This window comes from Fulvia fulva, chromosome 6, assembly GCF_020509005.1.
Source record: "Fulvia fulva chromosome 6, complete sequence".
Lineage (NCBI taxonomy): Eukaryota > Fungi > Ascomycota > Dothideomycetes > Mycosphaerellales > Mycosphaerellaceae > Fulvia > Fulvia fulva.
The window spans coordinates 356,363-369,048 of record NC_063017.1 but is presented as its reverse complement, the minus strand read 5'-3'; positions in this window follow the sequence as shown (position 1 = coordinate 369,048).

The following is a 12,686-nucleotide window of genomic DNA, read 5'->3' as shown; positions in this document are numbered from 1 at the left end:
TAGTATCTCGATGCAGTTCTTCCTATAGAGTATCTTCAAGGTATTAGCTTTAAGTAAGCCGTATAGAGTCCTTGTCTAGGTTACCTATTACTTAGTATCGAACTAAGCTCCTTAATAGGATAGACGGGGTAGACTTCTAATTCCTAGATGTTTTCTACTACGATAGCAAGGGATATAAGTAACCTATACTAATATAGGTTGCTCTTATTCCTATATAAACCCGGGCTTATAACCTATTAAATAGGTACGGGTAGATAGTAGCGGAGTGGAGTAAGAGATCAATCTTTAACTAACTAATAGCACGAGTATGTAGCAATATATTAGGAACTAATATGTTGATTGTATTAGATGTCTATCTAAGCTAAAGGAGAGAGAAGGTATCTCTCTATAAGCTGAGTTATTGTAGATACCTTAGGCTACTAGATCACTTCCTAATTATTAACTCCCTTTAAGATGCTACATCTTAACAGTAAGAATAATAAGGATAAGGCTCCCGGTAGTAACAAGAACCCCGGTAGTAAGTCGAATAATAATAAGAAGGATAGCGGAGACGCGGGTATAGGTAGCGATAAGCCTAACCCTAATAGTAAGGTTAAGTAGATTAACCGCGAGTAGAAGTACTAATATATCTAACTACTCGATACTACTAGAGTATAGGAGTGTATTGAGTAGGGTCTCTACTTAAAGTACGAAGAACTAGGTTATCGCCGTATAGATACTAATTAGTACCTACTTACTTATATCGCCCGCCGCCTATTTATACTAGGATATAACCCGAACGCGAACGTATATAAGAACGGTAATAAGAACGGTAGTAGTTCGGAAAACGCTAAGTCTACTCCGTAAGCGTAATACGAAGTAGACCGTATAAGTCAAAAGTATAAGAAGTAAAAGAGTATAAGCCTCTAGAAAGAGGTAAGGATCTAAGTATAGTAGAATACTCGCTAGTAATAGCAAACTATTCTATAGATAAACACAATCCCGTAATAGCTTCTTATATAGTTATACCTTTTATAGTAAATAAAAAGATCCCTACTTATTCCTTCTACGATAATAGAGTAACTTCTACGTATTATGATATTAGCTTTACGTACCGAAATAACCTTAAACTAAGACCCCTAGACAACCCTCTAGGGCTAACGTTAGTAGATAGCCGACCTACTAGTGAACTTATTACTTATACGACGACGGCTATAATCAGAATCGGTAACTATATCGAGATAAGAGACGGATACTACGCGGTATTAGAATATAACGTAGTCCTCGGCCGAGACTAGTACGACTAATACTAGCCTATATTCTATTATGCCTCCGGTACTATAACTTTGTTCTCGATATAGTGTCGCTAGAACTATATTAAGGGTACGGAGCCGGTATATATCTAGTCTATCTACGATAGAAACACTACTCCGGTAGGGATACTTTAGATAGAGATACCGGTACCCGAGCTACTAAAGAACCCCTATACGGTCTAAAAAGAAGATAAGCCTAAGCGGTCACTATATACTAGGACCCCCTTTTTTTAGACGGACCTAATACGCTAAAGCGACTAGCTCGATATATAAAGAGTACCCCTATACTAGAACCTAAACTAGATATTACGTAGATATTAATAGGAGTAGCGATCCGTATAGCTAAACGCTTAGGACATAGTAGTAGCCTCTTATAGATATTCGACCCGCGAGAAGACCTTAATAAATAAGTAGCGCGTAACTTATTGTCTTTACTGGCGTTAAAAGCTTATAGTATAAGGGCGAAACCGGTCTAGGGTAGAATAGCTACGATACTCGTTAGCTAGGGAATATAGGATAATATAGTGTTAGGAACCGCTGTACGTTATCCCAACCGGGCTTGGATCTTTGTAGTGATGTCTCTGACTCGTTAAGAAGGTAGTGGTCCCAAACAGTATATAGTGTATACTTAAAATGAGTTGAGCACGAGGCTCCTATCTACTTGCAAAGGAGCGTCGTCTATATAGTACTATGTCTTGGCGCGGTCACCTCGCTTACGAGTGACCTAAGTGACCCTAAGTCACCTCGTTCACGAGTGACCCTGAGTCACCTCGTTCACGAGTGACCTAAGTGACTCCAATACACTGGCTGCCTAGTGATCTCCCCTCGTTCTTCGCTTGTCTGACAAATGAGCTTCTCCTACCTTTCAGACCGTAATATATAGATACTAGGTAGAGGCCCCTAGGTAATTATAGCTAGCGACAACTTAATATATTAGCGATGTTAGCGGACGACTACTAGCGTTTTATAAATCTAAAGGATAAGGACTAGGATCTAATCCCCTTACTACCTAAAGAAGTTCGAGACCTCGCCCGGCTATAGAGTAGGCGAGAAGTAGACAAATTCCTACTATAACGACTAGGTATCGACTATAAGATTAAGCTAAAGGATAGTAAGACACTACCGTTTCGAAGGCTATATACTTTCGAAGGCTATATACTTTCTCTATACGGGAGAACGATATTATTAAGAAATAGCTTGACGACTAGCTTAAGAAGGGATCTACCTAGCGTAGCGTATTACTAGTAGTAGCACCTATTCTAATAGTTAGAAAGGTAGGAGGTAGGCTACGAGTATATATAGATTATTAGGCATTAAACGTACTTATAATAAAGAGTTATTATCTAATACCGCTATTCTAGGAGACACTAGATCGTATTACGGGAGCTTAGTAGTTCATAAAATTAGACGTTATTATAGTATTTAACCGTATTCGTATTACTATAGGAGATAAATAGAAGATAGCCTTTACGATACGCTATAGACAATTCGAATACGTTATTATACCCTTTAGCTTATATAATACGCCGGGAACCTTCTAGTCCTTTATTAATAATACCCTAAGAGAATACCTCGACGACTTCGTTTCGTACTACCTCGATAATATACTGATTTTTAGTAAGACACGCAAAGAATACGTAGCTTATATAAGAAAGGTAATATTAAAACTAGACGTAGTAGGACTATAGCTTAATATCGATAAGTACGAGTTCTTCCGATACGAAACTATATACCTTAGGGGCATTATTACTAATAAAGGAATCAAAATAGACCCTAAGAAGATTAAATACGTAAAGAACTAGCCGATACCTACTAACGTTACCGATATCCTATCGTTTATAGGGTTCGCTAATTTCTATAGACGATTTATTAAAGACTTTAGCAAGATATACTTACCTATAATAAAGCTTACGAGGAAGAATATACTATAGGAATAGATAGTAGACTACTAAGCCGTATTCGACGGACTAAAGGTAGCCTTCGCCGTAGCTCCTACGCTTAAGTACTTCTTCCCTAGACGGGAGACTATCCTAGAGACGGACGCTTCTAACTACGTTACGGTAGTAGTGTTATTATAGAGAGATAAGTAAGGAGTACTAACGTGCTTTACTACCGAGCGGGCTATACTACCGAGTAGGCTACTTTTACTTAGAACTATACTACTTCTACTTTAATTACGACGGTATCTTAATACGACGACATCCTATAGAATCGTTACTAGGAGGACAATTCCTCTTTAGATTCTTCGCTATCTAGCAAGTCTACTTAATAGGTACGTACGTTATACTCCGACTCGCTATATCGCTTATAGCGTCGTAGCCTTAGTACTAGCCAAACACTATCTAGCGACTCTATACTTACTTCCTACCTCCTAGTATCCTCTAGAGGTATTAATTACGACGCCTTATCGAAGGTTAGAGACCCTCTAGACTGAATGTACTTGCGCTTTCGTACTTTTCGCTATATAAGGGCCTCGTTAGACTTACGTAGCTTACTAATCTCGCTTCGTATAAGAGCTATCTAATACGCTATCTCTCTACTCCCTTTTATAAGCTAATACACCCCTTCCTATAACGAGTTTAGCGATAAACCTACCCGGGTACGCATTTTGTTCGTTACTAGTATCGATTAAGAGTCGAATTCTTTTATAGTTCGTAGTGTCTTCGACTCCTAAGGGGTAGAGTCCGGAGCTAGAGGGGTTAGCGTACGTAGCTTAATATTAAGCTTGTCTATCACTACCTATAGATTGAATAGAACTAAATCAGCGCCTCTAAAGCTCGATAGGATGTTCTCCTGTCTAAATATAGCGTTATAGGCTACCCGGAAGGCGCGTAGGAATTCTACTTTATCGATATAAGTAATACGCTAGCGTACTAAGCCCGAGAGCTAAGCACCGTATACCTTCTTTGAAGGCGAATAGTAATCTATATCTAATAGCTAGAGTAAGTACGAGGCGTGCGACAGTATATGTAGGGCCAAGATCTTATATTCCTTATATAGATTCTAGAATGCCTTCGAGTTATAGCTCTCGTAGCTATCGATAATAAGTAGTCTCTATACCCTAGTCGTACGAGCTATAGTATACTTCTAGAAATGCTCTAGCTACCGTATACCGAACTTATTATTAGTCTAGCCGTTGTCTATTAGCCCGATTGTCTAGTCTAGACCCAAGTTGCCGTCTTAGTACTAGGTACTAATATACTATTTACCTATAAGGATGACGTAGCGTAGGAGCGCTATTCCGTCTATATAGATAGTCTTAATCACTATTACCTATTCTCTATTACCCTATTAAACGACCTTTCTCTTTCTACTACGCCTTTCTAAACCCGTAACGACGCTCTAAGACGTAATAACACCTATTATAAACCCTATCTCGTCGAAGTTATAGGTGTCCTAGTTAAGGATACTATACTTCTCCTTTATATTACGTATAAGTAAGAACTACCTCTCGATAACGTCTAGATCTTCTATTAGGGCTCGCTAACGATCGTTTCTACGTGTTATACGGCCCTTTAGCTTACGATGCCGCCTAATAAACCTGTCTATCTAATTAAGACTAGCGGGCTTAAGACCCTTCTCTTATAGTAATAAATCGGCTATTACTCGTATACTAGCCTTTAATAGCGGGAAACCTCTAAGATCTAGCTCGAGTATATACTTAAGTATCACCCTCTCTTCTAGCTCTATAAGCTTCTTCGAATTAGGCTCGTAGTCACCCCGAGGAGGTCGTCTATTTAATCGATACCCTAGTATAGTTCGAGACGGGTCGTATACCTTTATAGTAAGTCGATTCGTGATTGTCGCGTCGCGTTTCGTAGCCTAGATAGCTAAGGTCAGTTTAGCCTCGTTTGAAGACAATATACGCTATAATAGTAGTTATATAGCTATATCTATAGAAGTGGTACAGTTCTTAGTAAAAGTGGCCCGCTTAGTAGTATAGCCCGCTTAGTAGTAAAGTACGTTATATCCTATTATATATATATCTAAGAAGATAGACCCGTAACAATATAACTACAATATCTACGATAAGGAACTACTTACGATCGTATATACTTTCGAAGAATAGAGACCCGAACTAATAGTTAACGAGTACGCCGACTTTAAGAATCTACTAGACCCTGAATTAGCTAAAGACAAGCCGGTACTAGTCTACTCTAATTATAAGAACCTAGAGTAGTTTATAAGTACTAAGTAGCTAAACTGTCGATAAGTACGCTAGGCCGAATTCCTTTTATAATTCTTCTTTAAGATTATATACCGACTAGGCGTATAAGGGACTAAGCTAGACAGCCTTATAAGGAGGTTATAGGACCTACTAATACCTAGAGATCTCGAAGACCCCCGTAACTAATATTAGATAGATAGATTTGTCGTTCCCCTATACTAGGACCCTATCCGGCCTATATAGGTATATATCTATTGTTATATATAAAGGGAAACCCGAATAGGTGAAAACCCTTCCCGCCCCCGACTACTCCTTGTCTAGATTAGCTTTCCCTCTAAACGTACGTAGTCTATATCACTACACCGTTAGCCCCCGCTCCTAGCCGGTCTCGTCGCGCTACGTCGTATCCTCTCTTCCTATACTACTCCTACTAGGCATTACTGTTCTAGCTAGCCCTTCTCTAGTATCTAGTTCGTAATACGCCGTAGGTCCTTAGCGTTATTAAGAAGTGCCCTAATCGTCCGGTTCCTCGCCTTTACTATCTACTCCCCCCTTCCTAGCGACCACCTCGGATAGACGAGGAGTACGTACCGTACGTTCTAGGAGCGATAGCCGTAGGGGTAGCTAGTATTTGTGTATCCTAGAACCTTCCTCTATAATAGGTACCCCTAGAGGCCGATATGTTCGCTTCGTAGTTAGGTTACTATACTACTCTATACCCTCGTAAGGCGGTAGTAGATTAGCTTCGGGGGGTACTTGACCGCGGATTTCGTAGCTAACTATTCCTTAGGTTATCCCGCTAGCTAAGGGCGTCTACTATACCCTACAACCTAGTTGTTCTACCTCTCTTTCTATAGTTGCTCTATAAACGATTTCTTACCTTCCTATTATATTACTAGCTATTCGTCCCTTACCCGGTAGTTCGGCTCGTTTCCGGGTCGAATGCCCCTATACGCTAGTACTAATTCGCGGGCCCTTACGACTGTACTAGCGATGACCTTCTATACTAGGTACTATACCGACTTGCCTAAGTAGGAGGTCCGTAGTCCCTAGATATATAGGTCGATCGGCGGTATAGCGGTCTCGTGCTTAAGTATCCTCGTTAGTATCGACTTATATACCCCGGTAACCTTCCTTAGGCATTAGTTTTAGATCTTCGCTAGCGGCGCGACGAGTCCCTTCGATAGGTAGGCCCTCTCGCCTTAGGACTACACTTAGCTACTATAGGTAAGGACTGGCCGTATAATAGCCGTATATAGAAGTCGTGACTACCGGAAGTCCGCCCCCTATATAGACGTAGTGAGCCTCTAGTATAATGCTATATTCTGTTTAGCTTTCCGTAATATTGCCTATACGTACTTCCTCTACCGTAGCGCCGGGTCTACCTATAGTCCGAGGATCCTAAGCTGATTTACCGGGTTAGTCGTATACCCCTATATCTAGATAGAAGCTTATATATTGTAGAACCGTGGCCGGCGCGTAAAGTGTATTAGATTGTACTTTTCTAGGGCAAACCGAGCCCCGTACCTCCTAGCCTAGTCCTCGTAGATCTTATGCTTCTCTTCTAGTAGCCTATAGTTCTCCTTAGTCGAGGAAGACTACGCTAGGATGTTTATGTCGTCTACGAAGCCGCTCGTAGCGGTGTTCTAGGATTCTAGGGCTAGGAGTAGCGTCGCTATAAAGAAGAGGAACAGAATAGGTACTAGCGTTAAGCCTTACGGGATTCTAGTATAGACTACTTAAAATGGGCTTCTATACTAGCCGACTAGGATCGACGTACTACGGTCTTAGAGGTAGGACCGTACGAAGTTAACAAGCTACTTAGGGAGTCCTTTCGACCTTAGGATATAGAGTAGCCGCGGGTATAATACGTAGTCGAAGGCTCCCGATATATCTAGGCTAAGTAAGGAAGCCACCTTGTCCCTATTCTTATACTAGATAGCCTTTACCTAAGAGGTGATAAGTTCTATCGCGGATAGCGTCGATCGCTATAGGCGCGTGCCTATCTAGGTGTCCGGGAGTAGGGAGTGTTCCTCTACCGCCTCGGAGAGTCTCGTTATAACTAGCTTCTTAAGCGCCTTCCTAAGAGTGTTAAGGAGCGTAATTAGGCGGTACGACTTTACCTACGTATAGTCTTCCTTTTGCGGCTTACGTAGGACCACTATCGTCGATTGTTTAAAAGCTATCGGGTAGTATCCGGTCTATAGGCAGGCGTTAAAGATCGCTATAACTACTAGAGCTAGTTAATCTCTACACTTCTTTAGTAGCTCGTTTAGGATCCTATCCGGCCCCGGGGCTTTCTTCGCCGGTAACTTCCTTAGTATAGCGGCAACTTCTCCCTCGGACACCTCCTATTAGACCGCGATGCTAGGGGCTAGGGGAGTAGAGCTCTTTATGTCGCTTAGATTAGCCTCGACTAGGAGCGGGAAGAACTTACTAGCTAGTAGACGCGCCTTAGCCTCGGGGTCGCTAACCGGGCCACTAGGCGATTATAGCGCTAGGATAGAGAAGGAGGGGCCCTATATAGGGTCCTGTCGGGCCCATTTCGCTAGCTTCTACATCCTCTCTAGCTTGCCGGCGATTTCTTCTACTATAGCCCTCTAGCCGACTACTTTCTCCCTCCGTATTATAGCTTTCTTCTATTAGTATACCTCCCTATATACGTTCTAGGCCTCCTCGCTATAGCTAGTCGTCTATACCCGGCGGGCTCTCCTTACTTCTCTTACTACCGTAGTGTACTCCGGCGTCTAGTATAGTTTAGACTATGTCGTTAGTTAGGCAAGCGGAACGTAAAGTAAGGTCGCTTTTCTTATTTCGTCTATTAACCCCTAGACTGCTTCGTCTATCTCGTCTTTACTATTATATTACTACTACGCGATCTAGACTAGCCTCTTAGAGTTATTAAGGTATGCCTAGATATTGGCCTAGTAGGCCTTTCCCTAGTTTAGCTTAGGGGTTCTCGCTAGTATACGTTATATCTATATCGTAAGAGAGGTCCTAACTAGTATATAGTCTAACGACGCCTCGAGTTTATGTTCGATCCTATAGTAGGTTACCGTATAGTAGTAGCTATCTAAGATCTAGGAGAGGTCGATCGTACCTTAGAGTCCCCCTCTCTTCTAGGTGCCTAGGTCCTTCGGGGTATTAAGGGCAATTACGTTGCTCGCTATTAAGTCGAGTACTTCGTCGGCTATAGGGTGCGGCTATATAAGGCTTTCCTAGGAAGGGTAGTATATATTAAAGTCTCCTACTACGATGTGGTACCCTTGTCTCTTAAGCGTACTGTCTAGGTGTCTATAGACCCCTAGGTCGCGGCTAGACCTCGAGGCTAGCGGTTATATATATAGGTTGTATATCTAGGTACTACCTACGTAGAGGGAGGTAATATCGCCCCCGCCTTCTTCGTCTACGTAGTACACTACCTCCTAGTCGGATTCTAGTATGTCCTTACTAATATAGAAGTACGTACGGGGTCTACCGTCGCCTCGTAGGTATGTCGTATAGCCTAGTAACTTATAGGTTGTTAGTCTCTTATAGTACGGGTTAATCTATAGCTCCTAGATTATAAGAACGTAGTAGACGCGCGGGTCCGCCTCGTATAGGAAATAGTTCTAGACTATATCCTTACTATAGTTGACGTTATACTAGATAATACTAAGCGTGTCGAGGCTAGTTATCGGCATCGACAATCATTTCCTCTATATCGTCCTATGTCCTACTACCCTATACGTCCTAGTCTACGCCTATCGGCTATATACTAAAGGGGAGCCGGGCCTAGTTAGATTCCCTCGCCGTAGCTAGTAGAGTACGTAGCCTCCCGTACGCCCTAGGTTACGTATCCTTTATATCGTTCTCGGCCCTAGGGCGCTTATACCCGACCGCCGCTAGTTAGTTCCGGTATAGGCTAGCCTTACGGTCGCCGTAGAATCTTAGGGCGACGGTTCTATTTGTGATTGCCTTGTTTTTCGCTAGTTTCCGCTATAGGCATTCCGTACTATACGATAGGTAGTGCCCCGGACAGTTCGCGTACCGTCTCGTAGTCGATATATAGTCCCTAGACATATAGTCTCCCGTATAGTTCGAGTAGGCCTACTTGTTTATACACGTATAGGTTTGGTGTCTATACTATTAGCATTTGAAGCATTAGAGGACACGAAAGGATAAGGAGTGCTTTTCTACTGTCTTAAGGCTCTATTACTAGACTAGGCCTTATTCTATCGCTAGATCCGCCGCTTTCGCGTCTTATAGCTATACTATTAGCGCCGAGGCCTTCTTGCCTTCTAGCCATTTCCTATAGAGCCAAGTCGCCTTCTAGATTAGAGAGTTAAGAGTGACCGGGTTGTCCTCTTAGAGAGCGCGTAGGTGACCCTAGTTAGTTAGGTCAAACTCCTTAGGTATGTTGTAGACTAGGATCGTAAATTGTTTCGTTAAGACCTTCGCTAATGCCGTAACCTTAGATACCTACTATAGCTATGCCTCTAGGTGCCTCCTAGTAGTAGTAGAGCTAGTATAGATCTATAGAGTACCGTTAGACCATTAGTTCACTACGACTACCCCTAGTTAGTTAATTCGTTAGGCGAGCTCCTTATTCGATAGCTTCGTAACTTCGGCCTAGTCTTCCTTTACTATAATACGGATCGTAACTATATCGTATACTAGGCGGGGGCCTAGTATTAATACCGCGACCGATACCTAGCTATAGGGGTATTGATTCCGGGTGGCCTTACTAATCGCCTAAGACGTTGTCCTTATTTCTTATTACCCTCGGTAATACGATAGTATAAGCGCCGTACGTAGCTAAGTGATCATTACCTATAGAGACCGGTAAGGGAGCTAATCGTTAGTTTCTATACTTTTTACGTCCTCTATAAGTTGCTACTAGTTGTCTTAGGGGGGCTTCGCCTATAGGGCCGTAGGCGCCGTTAGTACCGTAGCCTAGGCTACTATTGCCTAGGAGTTGCCTAATATAGCTAGGCACCTCCGCGGCGTTTAGAGCTGAAGAAACAGGGTGAAGAGAGCTCTAAGCTTTCTAGGTTAAATAAGGTAGAACTCCCTTAGTCCTAGGGGCAGTGGCCTGCTTTATATATCGTTAGAATGGCCTTAATAAGAGCTTTCGAATGTGTCGTGTTTTCCGTAACTAATATTAATATTAAGTCCTATTAGGTCCCGATAGGGTACTTAATATCTCGAGCTTACGGATACTAGGCGCGTCCGTAAACGATATAGTTACGCTACTTACGATAGCTATTCGAGAGCTTTATATCCTTCCGGACGCCCGAGAAGCATTATAATAGCTAGAGAGAGACGAACCCTATACTCTACTCCGGAAGTACCGTATCGATAATAGATATACCGTACCCGTCGGAGGCCTAATATATATTAAGAATATCTACGGCGGATATAGCCTATTCCTACCGCTAGAATCCGAAGAGGCGCTAGATAATAGAGAAATACCTTTACGTATACATATCCTATAGGCGTTCTACGACTAATTAGCGGCCGGATATATAGGCGACGGGAAGACGTATAAACTAGTAGCCCGTAATTATATATAGCTAGGTATAGCTCGATAGGTTAAGAAGTACGTCCGCGCTTACCGTACTTATCGATCTAATAAGAGTACTTATATCTAGTATCTAGGACTTCTAAAGCCGCTACCGGTACTATTTAGCGCCTAGGAGGATATTACTATAGACTTATTACGGTTTACTACTACCGTAACGTCGCGCGCCTTAGCGCTTCCTTATATATCTCGCGCGCTTCGCGCTTCTCTTTCGTAGCCTTACTAAATAACGCTTGTTTTACGGCAACCCTATACTATCGTCTTATAGATTACTGCCCGTAATAGATAGATAGATTTGTCATTCCCCTGTTCTAGGACCCTATCCGGCCTATGCAGGTATATATCTATTGTTATATATAAAGGGAAACCCGAATAGGTGAAAACCCTTCCCGCCCCCGACTACTCCTTGTCTAGATTAGCTTTCCCTCTGAACGTACGTAGTCCATGTCACTACCCCGTTAGCCCCCGCTCCTAGCCGGTCTCGTCGCGCTGCGTCGTGTCCTCTCTTCCTACACTGCTCCTACTAGGCGGTACTGTTCTAGCCAGCCCTTCTCTAGTATCCAGTTCGTAATGCGCCGTAGGTCTTCAGCGTTGTTAAGAAGTGCCCTAATCGTCCGGTTCCTCGCCTTTGCCATCCACTCCCCCCTTCCTAGCGACCACCTCGGACAGACGAGGAGTGCGTGCCGTACGTTCTAGGAGCGATAGCCGCAGGGGCAGCTAGTATTCGTGTATCCTGGAACCTTCCTCTATAATAGGTACCCCTAGAGGCCGATGTGTTCGCTTCGCAGTTGGGTTACTATGCTACTCTGTGCCCTCGTAAGGCGGTAGTAGATGAGCTTCGGGGGGTGCTTGACCGCGGATTTTGTAGCTGACCATTCCTTAGGTTGTCCCGCTGGCTGAGGGCGTCCACTATGCCCTACAACCTGGTTGTTCCACCTCTCTTTCTATAGTTGCTCTACAAACGATTTCTCACCTTCCTATTGTGTTGCTAGCTGTTCGTCCCTTGCCCGGTAGTTCGGCTCGTTTCCGGGTCGAATGCCCTTATACGCTAGTACTGATTCGCGGGCCCTTACGACTGCACTAGCGATGACCTTCTGTACTAGGTACTGTGCCGACTTGCCTAAGTAGGAGGTCCGTAGTCCCTGGATATATAGGTCGATCGGCGGTATAGCGGTCTCGTGCTTAAGCATCCTCGTTAGTGTCGACTTATATGCCCCGGTACTGCCCGTAATAGTTTGTTCGGTCTTATAAGCGGCCTATCTAGTTAGGCTAGTAGTTATAATCAAATCGTACTAATAATAACTATAGTCGCGTAAATAAGCGTATTAGTTAAGTTAATAGATCACCTCTCTCCTTTGCGTAAAACGCGTTAAGGTAGGTCAAGTTCACTATAGTTACTAACCGTCGAGTCGCGCGTATAGGCGTACTAATAATAACTATAGTCGCGTAAACAAACGCATTAGTTAAGTTAATAGATCACCTCTCTCCTTCGCGTAAAACGCGCGCCTCCCTACTCTTATAGGGCCCTTATATACCTACTAAGAGAGTAGTCTTATCTACTACGTAATAGTATAATATAGCTACACCCGGTAGTACTACTAACGGGGTACTCTTGCCTAAGTAACCTCTTTATCTAGATCTTAGTAAGTATAAGCGTTAGTCG